Source organism: Periplaneta americana, chromosome 1, assembly GCF_040183065.1.
Source record: "Periplaneta americana isolate PAMFEO1 chromosome 1, P.americana_PAMFEO1_priV1, whole genome shotgun sequence".
Taxonomy (NCBI): domain Eukaryota; kingdom Metazoa; phylum Arthropoda; class Insecta; order Blattodea; family Blattidae; genus Periplaneta; species Periplaneta americana.
The window spans coordinates 78,633,896-78,647,102 of NC_091117.1; the positions used below are offsets into that span (position 1 = coordinate 78,633,896).

General features: G+C 35.4%; 1 protein-coding gene across 4 annotated transcripts in view; it reads right to left on the minus strand.

The window, feature by feature from the left end:
- The window catches only part of LOC138697058 (anoctamin-7-like), a 496,507-nt gene extending 484,333 nt beyond the window's left edge, over positions 1–12,174 (minus strand). For all 4 annotated transcript variants that reach the window (XM_069822679.1, XM_069822664.1, XM_069822671.1 and 1 more), the window contains exon 1: positions 12,062–12,174. The gene's annotated coding sequence lies outside the window, so the exon portion shown is untranslated. The remainder of the gene's footprint in view (positions 1–12,061) is intronic.
- Positions 12,175–13,207: the final 1,033 nt, after the last annotated feature.

A 13,207-nucleotide genomic window follows, 5' to 3' on the forward strand; every position in this document is an offset into this window, starting at 1 on the left:
ACAATATATTACATTTAATTCCTAATTGTTTCATAAAGTTATTTTTTTAGTTGGTTATTTGATGACGCTGTATCAACTACTAGGTTATTTAGAGTCGATAGGATTGGTGATAGCGAGATATTATTTGGCGAGATGAAGCCTAGAATTCCCTATAGATTACCTGACATTCACTTTATGGTTGGGGAAAATCGTGGAAAAACACAACCAGTTAATCATCCCAAGCGGAAATCGAACCCGCGCCCGAGCGCAACTCCCGATCGGCAGGCAAGCGCAGTTTCTAAACCAAAAACAGTCATTTTTAAAAGTAAACCTTGCATTGTTTGAACTGCTTTCTTGATCGGTTGCGATTGATGCAGTATGATGCCTCAAGGGAAACGTTTCACAATCTACGAAAGCAGTTGAAAGTCGGTGTTAAAAATAAACGTTACACTTTAAAGTATTTCTCTTACGCTACTGTTTAATAGAAAATTTTTAACACGCTTTCTTACCTGTAAGAGATCTACTTTTATAAATGGCAGCCTGTATACAGGGTGTTTAAAAAGCGTCGTCTATTTTTTATAGGAACTAGGATAGCTCGGAACTAGAAAAAGTTCCTATAACATATTTCCCATAAAAAATATCTGTTGCCATATGGGCCATCCTGAATTGTGACCTATGATCGTCATTCGCTTAAAAACACAAAACAATGGTGCATGTTTTGAGAGTAGATAGCATCTCTCAACAGAAGTAAGCAGAGAATGCAGTAGTAAACAAAGGTCCAGAATACTATGGAGTCTATCACTTTACTTGTGTTAATACAAATACCTACAGTCTTCAGTGGTGTAGGCTGTCTTTCTGTTTACGAACGACGGGGTACCACCCCATTTTCTACGGCTCGTGCAACAATAACTCACCCGGAGATATAATGGGCGATTTATTGGTCGAGGAGGTCCAGTAGCATGGCCTCCCCGATCACCTGACCGAAATACTTTGGAATTCTGGCTATGGGAACATTTAAAGATTGGTGTATGCCACATCCATCCACAACGTTCAAACATTACACGAGCGTGTATCCAATACATGTGAGCAAATCCAACAGCCAGGTGTGGTTGCAAGAGTTCGTGATTCACGGAGAAGAAGGGCTGAAGCATGTGTAACAATGCATGGTAGCCACATAGAGCACCTTCTGTAGTGTCTACGTAAAAGATAAGTGGGTATCGTAGGTCACAATACAGCATGATCCATATTTCAACAGATATTTGTTTCCGGACACATGTTCATAGGAACTTTTTTCTAGTTTCGATCAATGCTACGTCCTGTAAAAATACGCGACAATTCTTTAAACACCCTCTATATTTTATGACAATAATGGAAATAAACAGAATAAATTGTATTAAGAATTATAATAGATAAATATTAAATATTATGCAAACTTGAAAACGAAAGTGGATTCAACCTTCGCAACGTTGCTGAACTCGTTCACGTGGTAAATCCTGCTCAAGTCCCTTGACACTGCAAGCTTGAAGACGAATATAGCCTTAACTTTCGAAATGTTGTTACGTTATATATTTTACTAGCAATGATTAAATTCCAAACTACACATCTTCTGGACTCGTTTACATGGTACATTCTGCGTAGCTTTTCTGACGACAAAGTAATCTGACTGCCTCTGTGGTCTGTTGATCAGCATGCTGGCTTCAGATCAGGAGGTCCCGGGTTCGATTTCCGGGCTCCACTCTCGGTGAATTTTTCTTGAAGAAGAGGAATTCCCTGGGTGTCGAGAGTCTGGAAATTTGTATGAATGTGAGTGTGATTGTGAGTGTGCCGGGTTAATATTAATTAACCAATCATCAAAAATATAAAATACATCAGGACTGTCGCTGGGCAGTAACCTGAACACACGTTTTAGCGTCACTTTGTTGACAAGTAACTTCATCTGTTAGCACAACCATAAAGCATCTAACAGATGCTACAGAGTTACCAACAACGGAAAAAAAAAAAAAGAAAAAAGTAATCTGAAAACTTGAAGACGAAGACAGATTCAACCTTCGAGACGTTTTTACGTTATATACTTTAAAATAAATGTTACGAGTCCATACCAAAACTCTTCTAAACTTTCATTCGGCACAATCTACAAGTAATATATAGAGTGAACCGTAAGTAATGTGATGTCATTAATTTTAGGAAGTTATTTCTTTGAGATATTTCAAACCAAAAAGGTAGACACAATTTTGCTCGTTTTTGCTTCCTTTTCCAGATAAAAATTGTTTTCTATGAAACATTTCATAGCGTGTTTTGGGAAATTCACTGATTTAATTCCGAATATGCTCAGTCAATTTAAGAGAGCAGTGTATTATGATAATAAACGATTGAAAGAATTTTAGGTTTGTCCTATAATGTGCAGAAATTTGATCCAAACAAATGTAACTTTTCGTTCTGCAAATGAATTTTAAAATTTTACATTTGTTGGAACCAAATTTCTGCGTATTTAAAGGAAGAAACTAAAATTTGTTCAGGCATTTATTATCATAATACACTGCTCCCTTAATCTGACTTAGCATATTGGGAATTAAATTCATGGTTTTCCCAGAACACGCGACGAAATATTTCACATAAAAGATTTTTTTTCTAGAAAAGGAAACAAGAACGAGCAAAACTGTTTTAAACTTTTTTGTTTGAAACATCTCAAAGAATAACCTCTTGAAAATAATTACATTATTTACGGTTAAACTTCTATATAAACCTGACATCACCCTTCAGCCCGAATTAAAAATATGAATAGAATACATGCAGACTATTCTGGTGAAATAAAGTTTAATACTATACGCTGGACTATAAATAACTCCTCTCCCCAAAGAACAACAAAACTGTCTAATAATAAAATCGTACTATGGAATTTTGCAACTGCATTGAGATAAACAATTTCCTAGGATGAGTTAGCATATACTTTGTGTCGAACGATGAAAAGATCAACTGTTGTTAAATTATATAATTGCATAGAATTTTGCGACAATATTTTAAGATGACTTGGCATACTAAAATCATTTGTCCCAGACGATAAAAGAGCCACTAAAATTGTGTAGCTAATTGTAGAGAAAGATAGTTGTACAATAATATTTATAGGAGACTTGTCATAATGAAATCACAAAAGACGAAATGTCCTTTTTTATTTTTATTTAACATTAAAAATGCCCTATTCATTTTTCGGCCACAAACAATGTCTCCGGGCAAGACAAGTTTATCTCCTTCCAATTTGAATTTCATCTCTCGTAGATCTCTCAACACGATCTCACTCTGCTTACATGCTCACTTAACTGCTTTCTAATATGAAATGTATTTTTATCGATTCTTCAATCTTCATTAAGGATGCATTAATTTACAATTGATTACATGATACGATATTAATCGATAAACCATTACCACAAAACCTACATTCCATAATTATGTGCCAAAGCAACTCCCTGGCTAGTTTATCAGCCGAAACCCTTGCGAATAACACAATATGAGTTAATTTCACTCCCCACTCACTATCGCTTTTGCAAGTAAATAATCTCCGGTAGATGTACAGGGTGGGCACAAAGTCCCGTTACCTCCTATAAATACCTCAAATATTCACATAATTTATGTAATTCCGGTCATAATGCAGACATACACCCACTTTACATTAACTGTGTGTCTTAAGTGTCCAAAAGATCAGTATGTCCTCCATCATTTTCCTCACACGAAATAATGCATCGCCAGGAAGTCACCCATCTTACCAGCTCCTCTCGACTGGCCACCTCACAGCCCTGACCTCGCAACATGTGACAATGCGCTGTTGGGTTTCATCAATAGCATTACTGTACATGAACGGTAGGACACCATTGATGAACTGAAGGATGCCATGCGACGAGCTTTCCAACAGATTACACCAGCAATACTGAGGCGAATGCCACACTGAATCTGGCGACGCATTATGTTGTGTGAGGAGAATGATGGGGGACATACTGACCCTTTGGACGCAAAGTGTAAAATGGATGTATGACTGCATTATGACCGCAATTACATAGTGTGTATATGAGGTATTTATAGGGGGTAATAGGACTTTCTGCTCACCTGTACAGCTGCCAAAAAAAGTGGCAGCACTCGTGAACAGCGAATAATTTCTAAGTCTACATCGGATGATGTTACAAGATCCAAGCACTTATAGAAGCAGTTTCGCAACTAAGACGTTCACATCTACGTCTCATAGAGCAGAAGTACTGTGTTCGCTTAATGATTCGAAGGTTGTAAGTTCGAGCATTCTTCAAGTGATAATTCCATTTTTTATCGTTCTTTAGCGATATAAATAATATCCAAGTTATCATTTATATTCTGTTATCGTTCTTTGGCGTTATAAATAATTTTTAAGTTATCATTTTATTTTGTTATCGTTCGTTAGCGATATAAATAATATTCAAGTTATCATTTGTATTCTGTTATCGTTCTTTGGCGATATAAGTAATACAAATTTCATGTTAGATTTGAAACAATACAGTTGTATAATACTAGTGTTATTTTTTATATTATTATATTATACTATCCTGTAACACAATAAAATGAAAAGGAGTAACGAGGATTTCAACCTGAGATGTTGACATCTAAATTCCGACCTTCTTCCGACTGAGCCACGGGGACACAAGTAAAGAAGCATATGCGGAAATATTGGCCTAATTCCCCTCCAAGAGTTCGTGATTATTTTTGGAAGCTCGTCCAGGAGCCTGGGATGTCGTGGCTGAAAACTGAAAATTCTAGTCGATTCCATCCCCATTCGACTGAAAGATGTGATGAAAATGGGAGGAAGATGGACTATATATTGAATCGTGGCTTTTTGTTTTGTTTGCTTGAACTTTTAATTATTGTTTAAATTTTCTAAGACACACGCCAGTAAGTTTGTTTTGTTTATGCCACGAAAGATAATTTTTTTGAGAATATAATACTTTTCTTTCTTTCTTTCTTTCTTTCTTTCTTTCTCTCTTTCTCTCTTTCTCTCTTTCTTTCTTTCTATTTGCAGCCATAATGTCATAATAAATAATTATAAAGTCATGGCATAATATATTCATGAACCTAATGTTAATTAATAAAAGTCATAAAAGAGACAAAATCAATTATATTTTCTCTCCGTCTCTTACAAAAAACATAAAAAGCATTTGGTTGTGTTTGAACGCACTGCCTCACGAATAACAACCCAAAATGCTATAACAGATATACGGCGAACACTTTCACTATAACTGTAGATATCAGGCAACGTGGTCAAACAACATGTAACATCGCCTGTCTCCGAATTGTAGCGACGATACCTGAAGGGAACTTAATTTCTAGAGAGCGGCCACTTTTTCTTTTGACAGCTTTACATTACTTGTGCCTGGAGAACACACTTCCTTCTATCGCCACAACCCATTCTAGTTACGCCACTACCATATCGAAATAGCTTCTGTAGTTTGAATATGATGTTGCGTAAAGAATTCTACAGTACTTCGTACCAACGAATGAAAAGACTAGTATTTCAGATTTCATCCCTTCGGTAAGGTTTAACGATTCTACATTCATATACTGTGCATCTTAGAGTTGTACAAATGTGACCAAATTTTTATGAAGATGTAAAGAGAACTTACATACCGGTAATCTATTATCTAACTTCCAAAGATAAAAAAATACTTTATCATAACAGATAAATGAGCATTTCCTCTGCCAATGTACCAACTCTACCCTTCCTATTTAAATGAATCCATATGTTTTTCCTTCAATTGCCAGTGAGCAATTGAGTGGTGGAAGGCAAGCAGCGCCGATACGAGTTCTCGCTGTGTGTGTAGTTAGAAAATGACAATGTTTCCGATTTTTAAACGCGGCATTTGACTGCTGAAAGCATTTTCCCTATATATTTCTTTTGCGATTATAAGATATTAAGATATTCAAGTATTATTTTTTGCTCTCTGGTGAATTTCACATCCAGTAAGCAATGAATAATCAAGAAATTACTTATAAATGAATTTTAGAGAACCTGGAGGTTCATTGCCGCCCTCATATAAGCCCCGCCATAGATCCCCATCCTGAGCAAGATTAATCCAGTTCGTACCACCATATTCCACCTCTCTCAAATCCATTTTAATATTATTCTCCCATCTACGTCACGGCCTCCCCAAAGGTATTTTTCCCCTCAGGACTCTAAACTAACACTATACGAATTTCAGGATTCACCCATACGTGCTACGTGTCTTGTCTATCTCAAACGTCTGGATTTAACGTTCCTTTAATTATGTCAGGTGAAGAATACAATGCGTGCAGTTCTGCGTTGTGTAACTTTCTCCATTCTCCTGTAACTTCATCCCTCTTAGTTTTAAATATTTTCCTAAGCACCTTACTCTCGAACAATTACTGAAACATCACAAAAATAAATTTAAAACAGCAATAATTATAAAATCACTGCACCACGAAAATGAAAAATGTGGCATTTGTTCATTGAAACGATTTACTTTTATTCTTTTCAATGGAGCACAGTATCAGAATACTAGAATATTGTCTTCGTTTTTTTACTAATATTATATCCAACACGGGAAGAATATTCCTGAAGCATAACTAATATTAAAAAAGTTACACGTCACAAAATTAAATTTAAAAATTTGAATCCTTAAAAAACAGCTCGTTCACGAATTCCAAAATGAGATATTTGCTTCTTGAAAAAAAAAAACTTCTCTGTATTCTTTCAAATACTACGCAATACCATAATTTCTTTATTAAATATCCAAAATAACAGCAACTAATCATGAATTATTTATAACCTACTCAAACGATGTTACATACTACAAAATCAAAGCAATCTTAGAATATCAACCATCACAGAATCCTGTCTAATACTCTAAATGACAGCATCACATTCTTGGAAGAATTTAGTTATATTTATTCCATTGTCATAGATCAGGGTATTTCGATATTATTTTTCGTTCCTCAATTAATTTTGTATCCACTTAGCGGTGAATAACCTTGGCTGACGTAACTGACGCTTAATAAATGTTTACCATACAATCAAAATAAATAGCCACCGGCGTAGCTCAATCGACTAAGGAGCTTGCCTGCCGATCCGGAATTGTGCTAGAGCGCAGGTTCGATTCCCTCTTGGGCCGATTACCTGGTTGGATTTTTCAGAGGTTTTCCCCAACCCTAAAACGAATATCACGAATGGCGAATCCTCGGCCTCATCTCGCCAAATACTATTTCGATATAATCAATTCCATCGACGTTAAATAACCTTTTAGTTCATACATTGTCGTTAAATAATTAACTAAAAAAAAATAAATACATTTAAAAATCTCGATCATTATAAAACCAGTTAGTTTCAAATTCTATAAGACTATTTGCTCCTCGAATAACTTTCTTAGTATTGTTTTCACTGCCATACGAGATAATAGCTAATGTGACATCCAATAAACGGAGGATATATTTAACGCGCATATGAAGAGTGTAGGGGAAAGACCTAGTCAGTCACGTTTTACTGTTATTACAGGAGAGCAAGTTAAAAGTTTCAAGACCCATTACAGTCTATTGTCTTTCGGTTATCATTCTTCAAATTTCTTTTGACTAATGAGGTTGTTATTCTGTACAGTTAAACTACCTGAGTTATTGCACGACATCTAAAACAGAAAATCGATAATGTTGGACTTATCACGTTTCTCCCCTAAGCTCTTCAATTATGTTCCATGCCTACTGCAAAAAAAATGCACGCTTCCAAGCATTACTACAAAATTACGACGTCCCACATTCTAGAAGAATGCACTTCCCTCTTGAAGGAATTACATCCGTCTCCATTCCACTACTGCATGTGATTAGTGTCGACGGCAATTCGGAAGGCGGTAGTCTGCTAGTGTTTGAGTCGAGACAGACAGATAGAGAGAGCAAGGCAGCGTACAACATTGCCACATCGTACTTCACGCGCACGTGCAATACAAATAGCGCAGGAGAGAATTTAAATTATCAAAAGACAATAATGATCTTAACCGTTGATTACTGTAATCATGACACCAAACAAAACCTCTTTCCTTCACTAACAATATTCTTTGCACGGTTCTCAATCCCACACCACATGCTTCTGCAGTCGTTTCTTGCGCGTTGGCTACGTTGCAGTCAGCATCAAGATGGCCGGCAGCGTTCTGCTCGTCAACGTTTTTAAAATAATTATACATCTTAAACATTATTTTCCGCGGATGCCTGTGCAATACTTCTCTTTTTACAGTCTCTTCTTCCATTTATTTATCTTACACACACAATAAATGTTAGTTTTACTTATTCAATGTATTGAAACACTCACACGTGAGCAAACGAACTCTGGAAGTACTTGTTATAGACTGATTCTGATTGGTTCTACTGTACAAGTTTGTGATGTCACATACCATAAATGCTACGGCGCAACTAGCAGCTGACCGCCTTCCGAAATGCCGTCTAGTCTAGTACTTATAGCGTGAAATTAATTATTCTTTCGCTAATTTGACAACCAGTAAGAAAGAAATAATCCTCATTGCTTACTTCGGAAATGTTACACACCACAAAAAACACTTGGCCTATTGCAAATTCTGAAGTGCCGAGTTTGTCTCTAGGAAAAATGATCTTTGCACTGTTTTTACAGACAAATGAGATTAGAAAAATCTTCAATATTATTCTTCAATCCATAGGTAATTTGATGTCCAATTAACAGCACGTAATTTTAACTGCCGTAATCGAAGTTTATAGAATGTTTCACAGCACAAAAACCAAAATAGAAATTAATACACTCATCCATTACAAAATCAGCGCTTTAGATTCCGAAACCCGCATTTCTCTTCTGGAATAATTCTCTTATTGTTCCGCTGTGATATAACACTAGTTATCCGGATACAATGCTTCATTTTTTTTATATTTTGGTGTAAACAGATCGAGAATACAAAATTGAACACTTACTACACACCATAGGAAAAAGAAATATAGGATACGAAATCATTATGTCCAAATTTCTCAAATGCAGCACTGACGCTTAGGAAATGTGACACACAATGAAAACAATGAAGGGTCCAGGGGAAAAACGTGTTAAGTCCAAAATTATCAATTTTTTGTTTTGGATGCCATGTAATACCTCAGGCAATAGAGATTTCACTGGTTTAATTGTACAGAGTAAAAACTTGATTAAGCCAGAAATATTTGAAAAATGATAACTCAGAGACAATAGAATGTAATGGATCTTGTAACTTTAAACTTGCTCTCCTGTAAAAACAGTAAAATGTGATTTAGCACGTTATTCCCCTGGACCCTTCAAATGTTAAAATATTAACTATTATAAAGTCACTGTCTTGCAAATTCTAAAACACCTAATGTTTCTCCAAGAAAAATGTTATTAGTAATGCTTTTATAGTCTTAGAATATTAAAATATATTAAAATATTAAAATTCGTTCAATAACTAATTTGACATCCAATTAATAGCGACTAATTTTACCTTGTACAGACTGTAAAGGATATAAGTGTCATTATTTTAACTGATGATTGTTCATGTCAATTTTTTTCTAATTGCAATATTTAACTGATTATTTAAGTTTACAATATTAGGCATTTGGCAACGTTGCTAGATGGGGAAGGGGGAGTTTACAAGTACACAGTACAGCTCAAGCGGATACAGACATACCGGTACAAAACAGATGCTCTGTTCTAATGCAGGGGCGGACCGTTGTTTACATAAAACGAACAGCAAATACAAACTTCCAATCTCATTAATAGAACTTTATAGCAAATTTCCATTTTATTTAACAATATTGGCAATATTGGTCCATTTTTATTGTACGTCTAAAAAAATAAAAAATAGTGGTTTACTCCACAAAATCGCACGAAATTTTTTTTAATGCAACATTTTAATCTATCCCGCTTTCATAAAACAGTACAATTTTTTAAGAAATTTCTGTTTGTGTGATTTTCGAAACGAGGTAAAAGATTCCTTCCTAGTTTCTAATAATCATTGAGAAACCGCTACAAAAGTTCGCCGATTGGATAGTCTAACCTTTATTGCGGAAAACATTGACGGTACATCTTCTTGCCTCACTTGAATTACAACTTTCTCCATAAATTAATAACATATGATATTCCTAAACTGTGAATGACATTGTAAGTTGTTTATCGAATACCTGGTACCGAACTGTCATCCGCTGGACAGAGAGCTTGAATTCAGCTGACATGTACGTATGCCTGTGCAGAGTACTGCCTGCTGAACACGTTGCCACGTCTCTCACGCCAGAATATTAACAAATTTAAGCATGCAATTTTATTTAATTTCACGAAACTTAATAGAACACACAAATATGTATTTCAACTAATATTATTGCTAGATATACCTGCTGATGTGATTGTTTTCGTAATTTTACTGACGATATAAGCAGTATAACGCGAATAAAATAAGAGAAGAATTCTTTTCTGGGAAAACTATCAAGTTTCGTCCCTATGTTGTATGGACATTTTTTGATCATATAGACCTTCCCCAACGACTGTGAAAAGGACGGCACTTATAGCCCTTACACTCTGTATAATCGACGTTTAAGCAATATTACACAACACAAAAAACAAAGAAATTTAATAATTTTAACACTTACAAAATCAGCGCGTTCCAGATTCCGAAAAATAGCATTTCGAGCTTTAACAATTCTCTATTTTTCCGCTGTGATACTATGACATTTGGTTACCAGGACATAGTTCTGTAAATCTTCGTTGGCTAATTTAATGTTCCGTAAATCTAGAATCGAGAATTGTACACCGTATTATAATTTATTATGATTAGGAATATTAATATTAATGATATTTCATTATTTTATTATTATTACATCATCATTACCATTATTATTATTATTATTATTATTATTATTATTATTATTAGTCAACTGTCCGAAGACAGGTTTGGACCTCATAAATGATACCAATAAGACATTACTCATGAGGCAATTAACCCAGGAGTCAAAGGTTAGGGTGACCGGTTCCTTTCCCCCCTCCATTGCACACATCGCTGACGTAACATATTACGCCAATCAGACTAAGATGTATACAAACAATATTGTTCTTCCTCCGACACATTTCGTCAAGTCAGACGTACTGCCTGATAATAGCTGCACTGTACACATCAACCAGAATCTCAATCAGAGGTATTATTATTATTATTATTATTATTATTATTATTATTATTATTATTAAGAAATACAATATTCTAAACCAGTACAAGTCCACACATTTGAAGTAACGGTTAGCACGGCTGTCCGCGAAACCAGAGAGCCCGGGTTCGAAACCCAATCGGGGCAAGTTACCTGGTTGAGACTTTCCGGGATTTTCCCTCAACCCAATACGAGAAAATGCTAAATAACTTTCGGTGCTGGACCCCAGACTCATTTCACCGGCATTATCACCTTCATCCCATTCAAACGCTAAATAACCTGAGATGTTGATACAGCGTTGTAAAATAACCCGATTAAAGAAAATTAACCGGTACGAATTCAATTGCATCCAAATTACTAAAGTGCAGCATTTGACTTAGAGAATAATTTTCCTTGCACCGATTTCACTGCAGTACGAGAGTAGGAATTCGGATATTATTCACACTTCATTCAATTTGATATCCTACAATTAGCAAGTAGTTGACAATTGCAAAATCAACACTTCAAGCATTCACATTACAGCAAAAGCGAACTGAGGCGTCCAGTAATTACAATATCACTGTTCAGAAAATGCTAAATTATATAAATTTCCTTGTCATCTTTATGTTTCCATTACCACATCTTGTTAGTTTGTTTATAATGTTATTGGAAACAGAAATTGATAGAAATTAAAGCTCATGATCAAACCGGTATCGAATGTTCTAAAATAATCGTATGTTCGTCTTCGCTATCTAGACAAAATATATTAACTAATAGTCTAACAGCAACCAAGAAGAACAGGGCAACTTCCTTCGAATGATTTACTCCTTGTTACAAACTTATACTTTATATATTTAACTTGCGACATTAGGTACACACCATTAAAACAGTCACTAGAGTCACCGAACATGTGCAGAGAATGTTGCAACGTACGTACCTGTGTCTGCTCATACGGTAGAGGGGTTGGATACGCGGCACTACAGCTCTGCTCACGACACATGCGGTCCCTACAACCGCCCGCTACATACTAACGAACGCATCGATCCCGACGACGGCAGTGGCAGTGTTGTGCTACAAGGATAAGCCGTCAGGTGGTCGATTCCTTGTTTACATGATGAGACTTATAAGGCTCCAACACCCACGCCTCTTGCTAGGAGAACTTCACAGCTTGTACCTGGAATTAATTATCGAATTTAAATTATCAACACACGAGTGAAGTAAACAGTTAAAATATTGGGCGTTTAATTTAAAAAACGCTAACATAACATGTCACGAAACACAGGAAAACTAAAATAGTTATTGGCCTCTACTGAAAATGTTTGACATATGGACATGGCCGTTTTTGGCCTATATTACACTATCAAATTTCTGTGTCATAGAAGTTTGATAAAATATATATGATAAATTCTTTTACGTGTAATATAGCATCTTTGATCACATCTAGCTGTGACATAGTTCTGTGATAAAAGTTACAGTCATCATCATACCTCTGATAAAATCTATGATTGAGAAGAAAGAAAATGTCGGATATTAAGTAGGCCTACATATGGTCTGTGAAAACCACAAAACTTTTAATATCACATTATGAGTCGCATGAAATGTTTCATCATCCATTTAATTTAAAAAAACACTAAGATAACATGTCACGAAACAGAGGAAAAAACAAATAGTTTTGGCCTCTACTGAAAATGTTTTACATATGGACATGGCCGTCTTTGGCCTATATTACACTATCAAATGTCTGTGTCATAGAAGTTTGATAAAATATATAGGCATGATAAATTATTTTACAGTGTAATATAGCATCTTTGATCACATCTAGCTGTGATATAGTTCTGTGATAAAAGTTACAGTCATCATCATACCTCTGATAAAATCTGTGATTGAGAAGAAAGAAAATGTCGGATATTAAGTAGGTCTGTGAAAACCACAAAACTTTTAATATCACATTATGGGTCGCATGAAATGTTTCATCATCCATTATTAAATACTTAGTATATATAGGATTTCACATCTTCATACTGAAGTTCTCTCAGTAGAGTCTGAGGGATTCCTTTTGTATCTTTTCTCCCTACCCCAATAT